The 13,118-nt window shown below is 49.9% G+C and overlaps 1 protein-coding gene across 3 annotated transcripts in view; it reads left to right on the plus strand.

The window, feature by feature from the left end:
- The window catches only part of TBC1D4 (TBC1 domain family member 4), a 1,514,114-nt gene that overhangs the window by 593,910 nt on the left and 907,086 nt on the right, over positions 1–13,118 (plus strand). The gene's annotated exons all lie outside the window — the stretch shown is intronic.

Below are 13,118 nucleotides of genomic sequence, written 5' to 3' on the forward strand. Positions count from 1 at the left end.
CTTCTTACAATTTCATTATTGACTAGGAATTTAATCCTGTTTTTTAGTTTGGGCTAAACTCTCAAACTACTGCATTAGAGTACACATAGGGAGAACTGGCATATGAGGAGGGATACAAAGCCTGTAGATGATGTTTGGTTATCTGCCCACCCATTGACTGCCCATGGCCATACTAACCCCTATAGCCATTCCTATTCCTTCCTGCCCCTCCCTGCCCAAAACACCTCCTCAAGAGAACTCTTTGAGCTCCCTTTAATCAAGACTTACTATCAACGTTGTGTGTGTAGTGCCTGCCAGTGTTTTGGCAAAGCAGTCTTTGATAGTAAATGACTTAATTGGAGCTATAAACTCGCTAGTGGTGTAATAGAAATGCCTTAACTAGGTCTGCCTTCAGCCGCTCCATATATAAGCACTATGCATGTCCTTCACTGAAGTCCTGTTAAAAACAAGCATTGGCAAAGCCAACCGTTTTGGCTCATGTATACGTTTTAGGCTTTTGCCAAGCACTGCTATTAGATGCCCAGGTACTCGCACCATTTTGCACCTTCAATAACCAGCTAATACCACTCCAGCAGTGCCTGGCAAGTGCCTTTCCGATTCCTACACAAAAACCCAAACTGTTTGCATTGCAGTGCTTGTTTTCTTTTCCATTGGTTAAATAGAGCTCCCATCTGTCATATAGGAGGCTTAGGCTCTTTATTTTATTTGTATTTATTTTATTTATGTGCGCACTTTGCGAGGCAATGCTTCGAGGTGCCGGCGAGGAAACAATGACAGCATTGGCTCACTGTCAAAAATCACATTCATTGATGAAACTTTTATTGATGTGAAAAAGAAACTATTAAAAAAATGACAAATAGAGGTGAAACAAAGAGTGATACTTGAGGTGTGCTGGGCAGTTAGTTATTGAAAGGAAGTAAGCAACATGCATTCTTTGAGTGTGTGTCATTGCCTCTCACCATAAGTGGACAAGCTATGTCTAGTACGCTGAGCTATCAGTGAAAAATGTGTTTCATAGTGGCCCCAAAACATTGTCGTAGCTATGTTTGACATGCATGGTGACTTTGAAACGATGCTAAGAAGCAGAACGAAATGCAACCTTGTAGTACCTTTGTTAGGAAGATCCACAGAAAGTCTACTTGTGGAAACCAGGAATACTGGCACACCTTCTCTGCATTCTAGTCCGAATACTCTCTGCACCTTATTTTGGTGCCAGCACCTTGTGTGAACCATAATGCTAGAATGCATGACTGAAAAAGTGATTTTATTGTTCCTTTAAAAAAAACAAAGGTATCAGGCCTCTGTTTGCAAGGTTTTACCACACTCCTCTGACATCAGCTGGCAAGAATTGCATCTCTACCAACACACCCCCTGTTTAAAAGGGTAGGCATACAAACAATGTCAGTCATTTCATATTTTATGCAGGCACATGCACTGCCACATGCTCCACCTCCCAAGCTGCGCCTCAGGGCCTCATGCCTCAATCGTTTTCTCTGCGCGGTCGAGGTCAGACGCATCTAGCACAACCGTGAGATTTTTTCCTGCCCTTTTTTCCTGTCAGAATGTTTTTCTCGTCTTCTGCGTTGCAGTCGTTTTCGCTCGCTTATGCTGGTTCCAAAAGCATTTGCTTCCTGTTCATCATGTGGTAGGAACTCCTCGGGCCAGATCACAGGAGGGACGTGTGCTTCACCTTTGATGCACTTTCTACTCATGCCTTCACTCAAGGTCTGAAGTGTTGGGAGAACGTCTTCCATCATTTAACGCCTGGGCACTTTCAACGCTTTGTGTCAAGTAAGAAACAGTGACCGGTAAGTGATTTTGGTTGCAGGTTACCCCAGGCTGCAGGATTCTCCTCAGAGGACTATGGCCACAGGAGGGATTGCTCAGACTGGTCCTGTGGCTGTCCAGACTTTATTGAATACCGGAGTGTGCTTTGAGGATCCTCATTCAGGGGCTAAAGGAACTAGTGGAGTTTTCTCCAGGGTTCCCCTACTTGGGGTACATTTTTGTACCAGCAAAGTCGAGGTTCCCCCGTTCAAACTACCAGAGTTTGCTGCAAGGTTCCCTCATGAAGGGCTAATCCAGTTACCGGGTTGGCCGAGGTTCCCGGGGCTAAACTGACTGGGTTGAATCCCTCGGTGAGGAATATGTTCTGCACAGGAATTGCAGAGACTCCCTACGGCAGGGCTACTGCTAGCAAGGCCCTATCCGCACTTGATTTGGGTCAGCCATCAGTGTCTAAGCCTCTGAAGTCAGTGGTTCCAGGGCTGATGCAGTTTCAAAGGTCTAATACTTCTAGGGCATTGGACACAATCCCTCATAAAATGGAAACAGCATCTTCTTATCCACCTCTTTGCCAGTTTACAGCTGTTGAACATCGGCCAAAGTCCACACCTCCTGCTTCTTTGGCACGCAATCTGTTTGCACCTCTACAGAGTGTGCTGTTTGAACGTGATCTTTTGCTCACTGAGTAGAGTGGTCAGATCCTACTCATATGTCGTTGCCTCCTACTCTGTCCCAGTCTGTGACTAATCCAGTATGGCGTCTTGCATGGATTCACATGCTCATGAATATTCCCTGTCATCAGGCTGGGGCTCCTCAGTAAATTTAAACTAGTTTAACTGTAAGCTAAAAAAACTGCTGGTCTCCTCTATAGCCTATCATTGTCACTTTGGGTCATACTGCCCCAGCCAATGACACACTTCCTCCTAAGATCCACCCACGGTGACCCTCATCAGATATTTACTGCACGTTCCTTGTGTTGGGAGTCTTCGTGCTTCGCTCCTCAAAAATCGCTAGCTTTTAGCTCTTTTTTTTGGCCATTTTTAAGATTTCATCTCTTCATCAACCGTCATGTTGGGAATACCGGCGCCGGGTACCCTTTGCTAGAGAAGATCCTTGGTCCATCATCAAATCTCCAGCTCATGGCGCCACAGGCCCAGGCTTACGCCTTGCTCTAATACCATGGTGAATGCCACGAAAAAAAGTCTTTTAAGGTCCTGTGAAAACTGCGACCTGTAGAGTATCTTGGTCAAGGATCAGCACCTGTGGTGCATTTACCTATTTCATCCCCACCACGATGTGGACGGATGTCCAATTTGCCAGTCGTTTTCCTCGAAGATTCAAAAGGAACGCCATCAGAGTTTGGTGGCGTGGATCGAAGTGAGGAAGGCCTCCAATGCGGCCTTTGCGTGTAATCCTGCCTCATCGAGGGCCAACAGCTCCTAAGAGCATGCTCCCTTCAGTAAAAAGAGGTTGAGATCCTTTGAGGATGTCCTTGGTAAATATACAAAAGGTTAAATCACGCGCTCCATCGCCTTCTTCATCGACGGTGTGTGCGGCTGCGGAATCCAGTTTGGAGAGATGACGGTTAGCCTACCGGCATGTGGTCTGCCTCCGTCCACAAGAAAGCTGCTGGTGTCAGCAGCCAAGCACAGGTCTTCGTTGAAGAGCAAGTCATCGAAGGACCTGTCACCGGCTCAACCATCGTCAGTGCTGTCATCAACACAAGCCTCATTGGCGACTTCATCCACCAAGATCACTGCCCTGTCGACGAGTACCTCGTTGACATCTGCTCTCCCTTTGACGGCCGTAAAACCAAGGGGTTTGTTCAGGACCGTCACCTTTACCACTGCAACAATTACCATGCCCAGCGTTTCCTTGTCACCTAGACCTCCATCGGCGGTTCCGACGACGGTCCAGTCAACAACGGCACCTTTTCCTGCTCTGCAGGCTCCAGTCATTGCCATGTTCCCTAAGGGCTCTTATTTAGTGAGAGACATGCCTATGGCTCTGGACTACCTGCTCAGGCCCACCAAGGCTGCGCCACTCTTCACTCTGGTACCTATGGGATCCCCCAGAAGGTTTCTAGCAATCTACACCAGCTCTGAAGAAGACCAGAGGAGTTTTACTCAGATCAGGAAGGGGGAAAGGGTAACCTGATCCCATTCTGGCTGTGCCTCATCAAGGGTCACCGGCCTGCAGGCCTTCCCAGCCATTTAGCCCTCCAAGGGGCTCATACCCGCTCCTGCACCTGCTGCCTGTGCCTCACCTGCTCATGCATCGTGGAACGTGTCCTTGGACATACTGACCACCTTACACACACTGGTGGCAGAAATCCAGCAGCGACTGCCCGCTAACCAACACCAGACATAAGAGGGAAACAAGTGGTTAAACAATTGGCAGAATACTTTGTCCCGCTCCCCAGCCAGCCACAGTTCTGTGTGAGGATCCCCCCCACCTGGGCACAAGCTGTTACGTTTCGTGGGGATAAGAGACACGCAGACTACAATTTAGAACAACAGTTATCTTTATTTAGTCATGAAAGTTGGTATATATATATATATATATATATATATATGTATATATATTTCTGAGGCTTGTGGAATCTGCTTAGATCACATGCTGTGCATAGGCCGACATCTAGTGGAAGCAGCGGAGTATTACAGTTTGTTTTTCGACACTCGAAAATGGGCGTCGACACAGGCGTGCCAGTAATACTATCCCTAGTGTGACGTCCACTGTACCCAAGATCCCTCACGCGTCTAGGATCCTCAGATTGTTTTTTTCCGCCATACTGGTCGGAAGCATTTTGCGGAGTCCCCTGGCCTTAGCCATACTTTTGCTAATTTATAATTCTTTATTGACATCCTTCCCCACCCAACGTCGACCCTCGACACTCGACGGCGGCTGGAGAAGACATCGACCGTCGGCTGCTGCACGACGGATCTGGGCCTCGGAAGGCCGCTGGCTTCGGCCTGGGCCTAGTAGGCCGCTGGCCTCGGCCCTGCAAGTAGGGAGAGTGGGGGGTGGTACATACTCTTCACTCTTGGTATATAGGTACACCTTATATATTTCCTACACTTACCAGCCCGCTGCCTCAAGGTGCGTATGGAGGGTACCCCTTTCCAATTCTGCCCCAAGTGCAACCGCAAATACCCTTGGGTCGACAGGCACGCCACGTGCAATCTCTGCTTGCCGAGGGACCACCCCGAAGCGAACTGCAGAGCGTGTAGTAGGTTTAAACCTAAGACACTTAAGCACCGTTCGACAAAGCGTTGGGCCCACCACGCCAGGCAGGCAGCCATGGCAGCGGAGGGCGCCTTCAGCGATGGCAGCGACGCCATACTTTCGGACGGCGAGGGCATTACGGTGTCGAAAGACAGCCGAGCGCAGGTCCCCGACCTCGGAAGGTCGTCCGGCAGGGCGGCTATGGGGAAGACCCCCGGCGACGCAAGCGCTACACACCCTACACAAACTAAGCACACTAAGTCCAACCGAAGCTCGACGACGTCGACTTCTCGGAAAGAGGCACAGATAGAACGGTCCGACTCAGTGTCCTCTGGGCGCTCTCGATCGAGATCGCCTCATGACGCAAGGCAATCATCCACTCTTGCCAAGAGTGCCTCGCTCCCTAGACTAACGGAAGTTCGATCGTCGGAGGACGAAGACGACTTCCACCCCCAGGCCGCGCTCCAAGAGACGGAGCCCGCAGTTAACACCAGCGAGGCCCCACGCTCGAAAGACACAGATACCTCTTCCGATCCTCGACGCCAGGCGTCGAAAGTCTCCGGGGCCCACCCTTCCTCCCCTCCGAGAGAAGGCGCATGATTGCTTGTAGTCTTACCTTTCTGTCTATCTGCTTGGATTATCTGTACTCGCGCTACTCCTCATGCTTCCTCATGTCAGAAAAAATACAATCTGAGGATCCTAGACGCGTGAGGGATCTTGGGTACAGTGGACGTCACACTAGGGATAGTATTACTGGCACGCCTGTGTTGACGCCCATTTTCGAGTTTCGAAAAACAAACTGTAATACTCCGCAGCTTCCACTAGATGTCGGCCTATGCACAGCATGTGAATCTAAGCAGATACAAGCATCAGAAATACGATTACGGTGAGTAATGTATCCCATATATATATATATATATTTCTGAGGCTTGTGGAATCTGCTTAGATCACATGCTGTGCATAGGCCGACATCTAGTGGAAGCTGCGGAGTATTACAGTTTGTTTTTCGAAAGTCGAAAATGGGCGTCGACACAGGCGTGCCAGTAATACTATCCCTAGTGTGACGTCCACTGTACCCAAGATCCCTCACGCGTGTAGGATCCTCAGATTGTTTTTTTCCGCCATACTGGTCGGAAGCATCTTGCGGAGTTCCCTGGCCTTAGCCATACTTTTGATGTTATTATAATTTTAATTCTTATTCATTCCCTTCCCCACCCCAACGTCGACCCTCAACCTCGACGACGGCTGGAGAAGTCATCGACCGTCGACTGCTGCACGACGGATCTGGGCCTCGGTAGGCCGCTGGCCTCGGCCCGGGCCTAGTAGGCCGCTGGCCTCGGCCCTTACAAATAGGGATAGTGGGGGGTGGTACATACTCTTCACTCTTGATATATAGTTACATTTATATATATTCCTACACTTAGCAGCCCGCTGCCTTAAGGTGCGTATGGAGGGTACCCCTTTTCAATTCTGCCCCAAGTGCAATCGCAAATACCCTTGGGTCGACAGGCACGCCACGTGCAATCTCTGCTTGCCGAGGGATCACCCCGAAGCGAACTGCAGAGCGTGTAGTAGGTTTAAACCTAAAACACTTAAGGACCGTTCGACAAAGCGTTGGGCCCACCACGCCAGGCAGGAGGCCATGGCAGCGGAGGGCGCCTTCAGCGATGGCAGCGACGCCGTACTTTCGGACGGCGAGGGCATTACGGCGTCGAAAGACAGCCGACGAGCGCAGGTCCCCGACCTCGGAAGGTCGTCCGGCAGGGCGGCTATGGGGAAGACCCCCGGCGACGCAAGCGCTACACACCTAACACACACTAAACACACTAAGACCAACCGGACCTCGACGACGTCGACTTCCCGGAAAGAGGCACAAAAAGAACGGTCCGACTCGGTGTCCTCTGGGCGCTCTCGATCGAGATCGCCTCACGACGCAAGGCAATCATCCACTCTTGCCAAGAGTGCCTCGCTACACACATTAACGGAAGTTCGATCGTCGGGAGACGAAGACGACTTCCACCCCCAGGCCGCGCTCCAAGATACCGAGACCGCGGTTAACACCAGTGAGGCCCCACGCCCGAAGCACACAGATACCGTTCCAGACCCTCGACGCCAGGCGTCGAAAGTCTCTGGGGCCCCCAAGGGACAGGGAAAACATTTTTCCACGCACGGGGAAGGGGGGAAACAGCGGAAAGCACAGCCTTCCACCCCTGTAAAGCCATCCTCCCACCCTAGGCAGACAAGCAAACACAAGTCTACCCTTGAAAAGTCCCATAAATCACCTGCTAAAGTAATACCCTGTTCCAGGGAATGGTCCAGTGAAGACATAGACAGGGTTATGTCTAGGATGTCTTCCTTAGCTGATTTTTATGATAAGAACCCAGAACACTTTCTTTCATATAACCCTCAAGGGGCCACACCCTCAGGCTCCTCCGATCCCATCCCGCTAAGTAAAAAGCCCCGGGTCGAAAGACCAGAACCCTTCGAGGTTCACCCTTACTCCACTCCATATTCTACTCCACTCCCCAGTTACCAGGGACAAGTTTTCCCTGGAGAGGACCAGGAGTTTGACATTATGGAAGAACAAACAGGGACAGATTACTATGCGGAGGATGAGGACCTGGAGGAGGGAGAAGATGAGCAGGAAATTTACAGAGTAGATTCCCCAGTACAAAGCGAAGCCCCAGTTACTGACTCTCCAGTTGATAACCAGCCCCTCCTTAACGAGGTTCTCGCTCGAGCAGCGGAACACTTCCACATCGACACCCACGGTGTACAGGAGGAAAAGGACTTCGCGGAGGAGTTTGTAGGAGAGAGAAGACCAGTCGCTCAGACCATCCCTATCCTCAAATCCATCCAACGAAGAATAGATCCTTCCCTGGTGAATCCGAACCTCACCAGAGCTGTCAACCCCAGAATTGAAAAGATTTTCCGGGCAGCCCAGTCTGACCCTCTGTATATAAGGGGACATCTTAAACCAGATTCCCTAGTGGTTACCAACACTAGAAAAAGGGCTGGCACGCCCTTATCTTCATCAGAAGCTCCTCCCGACAAGGAGAGCAAAAAACTTTACGGGTTTGGCAGGAAGGTAGCCTCAACGTCCGCCTACCAAGCAAGGATTGCGAATTCCACCACCCTGTTGGCTAGTTACAATTGCCATCAATGGGAAGAAGTCGCGGCGCTCATTGCCTCTGCTCCAGAACCATTAAAGGGCCAGCTGGCTCGGATCTCGGCAGAAGGGAGAGCCGTGTCTGGTTGCATTTTAAAAGCAACTTTCGACGCCGCTGACAACGCAGGGAGATTGATAGCAGAAGGTACTGTTATCAAAAGACATGCGTGGTTACGGCAGTCGGGATTCAAGACAGAAACCCAGGCTTCCTTAATAGACAAGCCAGTGGAACCCGACCTATTGTTTGGGAAAGCGGTCGAAGACGCACTTAAAAATGCCAAAGATGAATATGAGACTCTCAAATCCCTTGGCCAGCTTACCAACAAACCCCCTAACCAGAGGGGGAACAGTAATTTTCGTCGCCCACGCGGACAAAATTCACAAAGAGGCAACTATGCCCAGGGACAGGGTACACAATGGAATAACAACCAGCAGTCTACCCAGAGTTACGGCAAGGGTAACAAGAGAGGTCGTGGAAGAGGCAGAGGCAGCCCCAACAAGGGAGGTGGCACGCCTCCACCAAAACAGTGACGCTCAGTTCAGGGTCCCTTGCCACGCAACCCCAGTAGGGGGACGCATTTCCACCTTCACCCAGGCTTGGGAAGGGATCACCTCAGACAGATGGGTGCTGTCAACAGTATCCGCAGGATATTGTATAGAACTACTGCAGCGTCCCCGGAACCATCCTCCACGACAAAGAGTGCACTCCCTAGAGCATCAAAGGATCCTTCTCGAGGAGATCGCCATTCTGCTAGAAAAGGACGCGATAGAACTCGTCCCAGGACACCAGGTAAACAAGGGTATCTATTCAACTTACTTCCTTGTGCCAAAGACAGATTTGACAATGCGCCCAGTATTGGACTTGCGGCCTGCCAACAAGTATGTCAAGCCCCAAAAATTCCGTATGACCACGCTACAAGAGGTAATCCCCCTCCTAAAAAAGGGGGATTACATGGCAACCTTGGATATGAAAGATGCTTATTTTCATATTTCCATGCTCCCAGCGCACAGAAAGTACTTGCGCTTCAAGGTAGACAGTCGCCACTACCAATTCAAGGTACTGGCCTTCGGGATAGCTTCTGCACCAAGGGTATTCACCAAGGTACTGGCGGTGGCGGCTGCACACCTACGCAGGGAAGCAATCCCGGTGTACCCTTATCTGGACGACTGCCTCATAACGGGGGAAACCCCAGGAATTTGCAGGTCAAACATTCAGAGGACTATCGACCTCCTCCATGAATTAGGCTTCTCTATCAACGAGAAAAAGTCAAGTCTGGTGCCAAGCACCTCAAAACAGTTTCTAGGAGCTATCCTAGATACTCAGAAAGGATTGACCTTCCCTTCGGAAGAGAGAATTCGGAATATACTTCTGCAAATTCCGCATTATCAGTCAGGTCAACAGATAACAGTACGCAAAGCTATGCGGTTACTGGGCATGATGGCGTCATGCATTTACCTGGTCCCCCACGCGCGTCTGCGCATGCGTCCCATGCAGGAATGGTTGGCGAAACAGTGGTCTCAGGCAAGTGGTCATTGGGACGATCTAGTGGTCGTTTCGCCAACACTCGTACAGAGCCTACACTGGTGGACAAGAGAGAATCTCGCAAAGGGGAAACCCTTTTACGATCCCGAAGTACAAGCCGTGGTGACTACAGATGCATGCCTGACTGGGTGGGGAGCTCACCATCTCCACCACACAGCTCAGGGTCTCTGGTCTCACTCAGTAGCCAAGAACCACATCAATCTGCTAGAGCTTCTGGCAGTATTCCGAGCGCTAAAGTGGTTCGAGCCCCATCTACTGAACTTGTCGGTGCAGATCAGGACGGACAGCACGACAGCCATGTTCTATCTAAACAAGCAAGGGGGGACTCGTTCGCCAAATCTGTCCAAGCTTGCCCAGAAAATCTGGATATGGGCACTCAGACGGAACATCTTCCTGTCATCGCAACATGTTCCAGGGGAGCTCAATTCCCTAGCGGATGCTCTAAGCAGAGACTCCCTCCCAGAAGAACACGAATGGGTCCTTCACAGAGACGTGGTAGAAGATCTCTTCTCTCAGTGGGGTTTCCCCACTATAGACCTATTCGCCACAAGCGAAAACAAACAATGCCCAGGATTTGCATCCAGGTTTCCCCAACCGGACTCCCAAGGGAATGCCCTGTGGATGAACTGGTCAGGGATGTTTGCGTACGCTTTTCCACCAACTCCTCTCATCAGGAAGGTGGTGTACAAGATGAACAAGGAATCGATGACGCTCATCCTAGTTGCTCCCATGTGGGCGAGACAACCATGGTTTCCACACCTATGCAGGATGGCGGTGTGCGAACCCATCAGACTCCCAGCCTGGTACAACCTACTGTCCCAGCAACAGGGTCAAACAGTGCATCAGGAACCCAACTCTATGAACCTAGCAGCATGGCTCCTGAAGTCATAGAGTTTGGACATCTCAAATTACCACAGAGGTGTATGGACATCCTAAAGGAGTCCAGGAAACCAAATACAAGGCACTGTTACTTTAATAAGTGGAAAAGATTCGTTATCTGGTGCCAGAATAAACAAATCAACCCGGTTGATTGCACTCCTTCCAACGTTGTGACATACATGCTCCACCTGCTGGATGCAGGGTTGGTTTTTAACTCACTGAAAGTACACCTGGCAGCCCTCTCGGCTTACACCACATCCCATAACAAGGTCTCGTGGTGGAAAGTGCCAGTGGTTAAAGCCTTCATGGAAGGAGTAAAGAGACTTCACCCTCCTATTTCGAACCCACCGCCAGGATGGGACCTCAACGTGGTGCTAGCTAAGCTCATGGGACCCCCATTCGAACCCATGCATAAAAGTAGTCTCAAACACCTGACTTATAAAACGGCCTTCTTAGTAGCCATTACCTCCATAAGAAGGGTCAGTGAAATTCAGGCTCTGTCAGTGCAAGATCCTTTCTTTACTATCCACAAGGACAAACTGGTTTTACGCACACACCCTAGGTTCTCACCTAAATTCATATCCAAGTTCCATGTAAACCAGTCCATCGAGCTTCCGGCTTTCTTCCAAAACCCGCAAAGCTCGGCTGAGGTGAAACTACACACCCTAGATGTGCGTAGGGCGGTCCTATACTATGTAAATAAAACCAGACCGCTAAGGAAAACAGATCAACTGTTTGTCTCCGTAGCTACAGGCAGAGAGGGGGATCGCGTCTCTAAAGGCGCTATCTCGAAGTGGATTATCAACTGTATACAGCTGTGTTACTCTCTTTCTGAAAAGACTGCCTTTTACGCCAAGGGCCCACTCTACTAGAGGCATTGGTGCCACTCTGGCTTTCATTGCAAATGTTCCCCTCGACACCATTTGCAAAGCAGCTACTTGGAGCTCTATTCACACTTTTACTCAGCATTACTGCATTGACACTCATTCCAAGACAGATACACAAGTGGGACAAGCGGTTCTAAGACACCTGTTTGCTCATGACCCTTCTCACATCCCACCTCCTTCTTCTGGTACTGCTCGCTAATCTATGCACAGCATGTGATCTAAGCAGATTCCACAAGCCTCAGAAGGGATACATTACTCACCGTAATCGTATTTCTGATGCTTGTATCTGCTTAGATTCACATGCGACCCACCCTTCCTCCCCTCCGAGAGAAGGCGCATGATTGCTTGTAGTCTTACCTTTCTGTTTATCTGCTTGGATTATCTGTACTCACGCTACTCCTCATGCTTCCTCATGTCAGAAAAAATACAATCTGAGGATCCTACACGCGTGAGGGATCTTGGGTACAGTGGACGTCACACTAGGGATAGTATTACTGGCACGCCTGTGTCGACGCCCATTTTCGACTTTCGAAAAACAAACTGTAATACTCCGCAGCTTCCACTAGATGTCGGCCTATGCACAGCATGTGAATCTAAGCAGATACAAGCATCAGAAATACGATTACGGTGAGTAATGTATCCCATATATATATTGTGAACGAGCCAGAAAAAGCATACTGTAGTTTGGAATCCTGGTTTCAAACTGGTCAAAACCCTAGACCAGGTCTTCTTCCCACTTCAGCACGGGCCAAAGACTGTTGTTTACGAGGCTTTTATGTGAAACACTCCATTCTGAAGGTCTCGAACTTCTCTCATAACCACCCTTCTATTCAGAGTCTCTTACAAGTGTGAAGATTCCCAGGATGTATTTCCTCTTGGGTCCCACACTCTTTGCCCTGTTGTAGAAACCCCTCTAGATAATGCTGCCTCTTCACATCAGTTCTTTATAGTTCATTCCTTTCTTTGTGTCTGTACCTTTTGGTGCTTTATTGTAACGTTCCACTGTCAGCACCGTATATAGCTTTTCAAAAGCCCAGCATTCCTCATTTAGCGGCTCTCCCTCATTTACTGCGAGAACCCGTTTTATGAGCGTTGGTAATCACTTACGCTCACAGTCAATACAGAGACCCACCCCCTGTCTCCTTTTCTTTCTCATCGTGGAGTTGCTGAAGAGGGGCTGTGTCCTTCACACGTCAGCTGGGCCCCGCCTCCCGATCAAGGGACAAACAGCTGTCGAAGGCCCTGACAAGCGGAGGCTGAAGGAGCGGGAGGGGCGGACCGGATCAGCTGTTGTTTCCGCCCCTTCGTCTCGTCTTCACTCGTTCACACTTACGCTACGAAGACAGCTGAGCGGCCCCCTCTCGCTCAGGCTCCATCGCTTCGTTTTCTCCCTTCAGCTCGGGACTCTCAGGCATGAAACCAGTCACAGAACACTTTCTCTGGTCGCTTTCAACTTGGCTTTTAAGCAACAGTCATTTTCTGAACAAGCGCAACGGCGCATTTAACTTCGGCTTCCCTTTTCCCTTCTCCAACTTAATACGCCCAACAGTAACGGACCTCTTTTTCTCCCCGAACGTCTGGCATTTCCTAGCAACCAAAGAAATAAAGAGCCAAGCTTAAGTAAGGAAAG

The sequence above is a fragment of the Ambystoma mexicanum genome, chromosome 7q, assembly GCF_040938575.1.
Source record: "Ambystoma mexicanum isolate Mex_15411 chromosome 7q, UKY_AmexF1_1, whole genome shotgun sequence".
NCBI lineage: Eukaryota > Metazoa > Chordata > Amphibia > Caudata > Ambystomatidae > Ambystoma > Ambystoma mexicanum.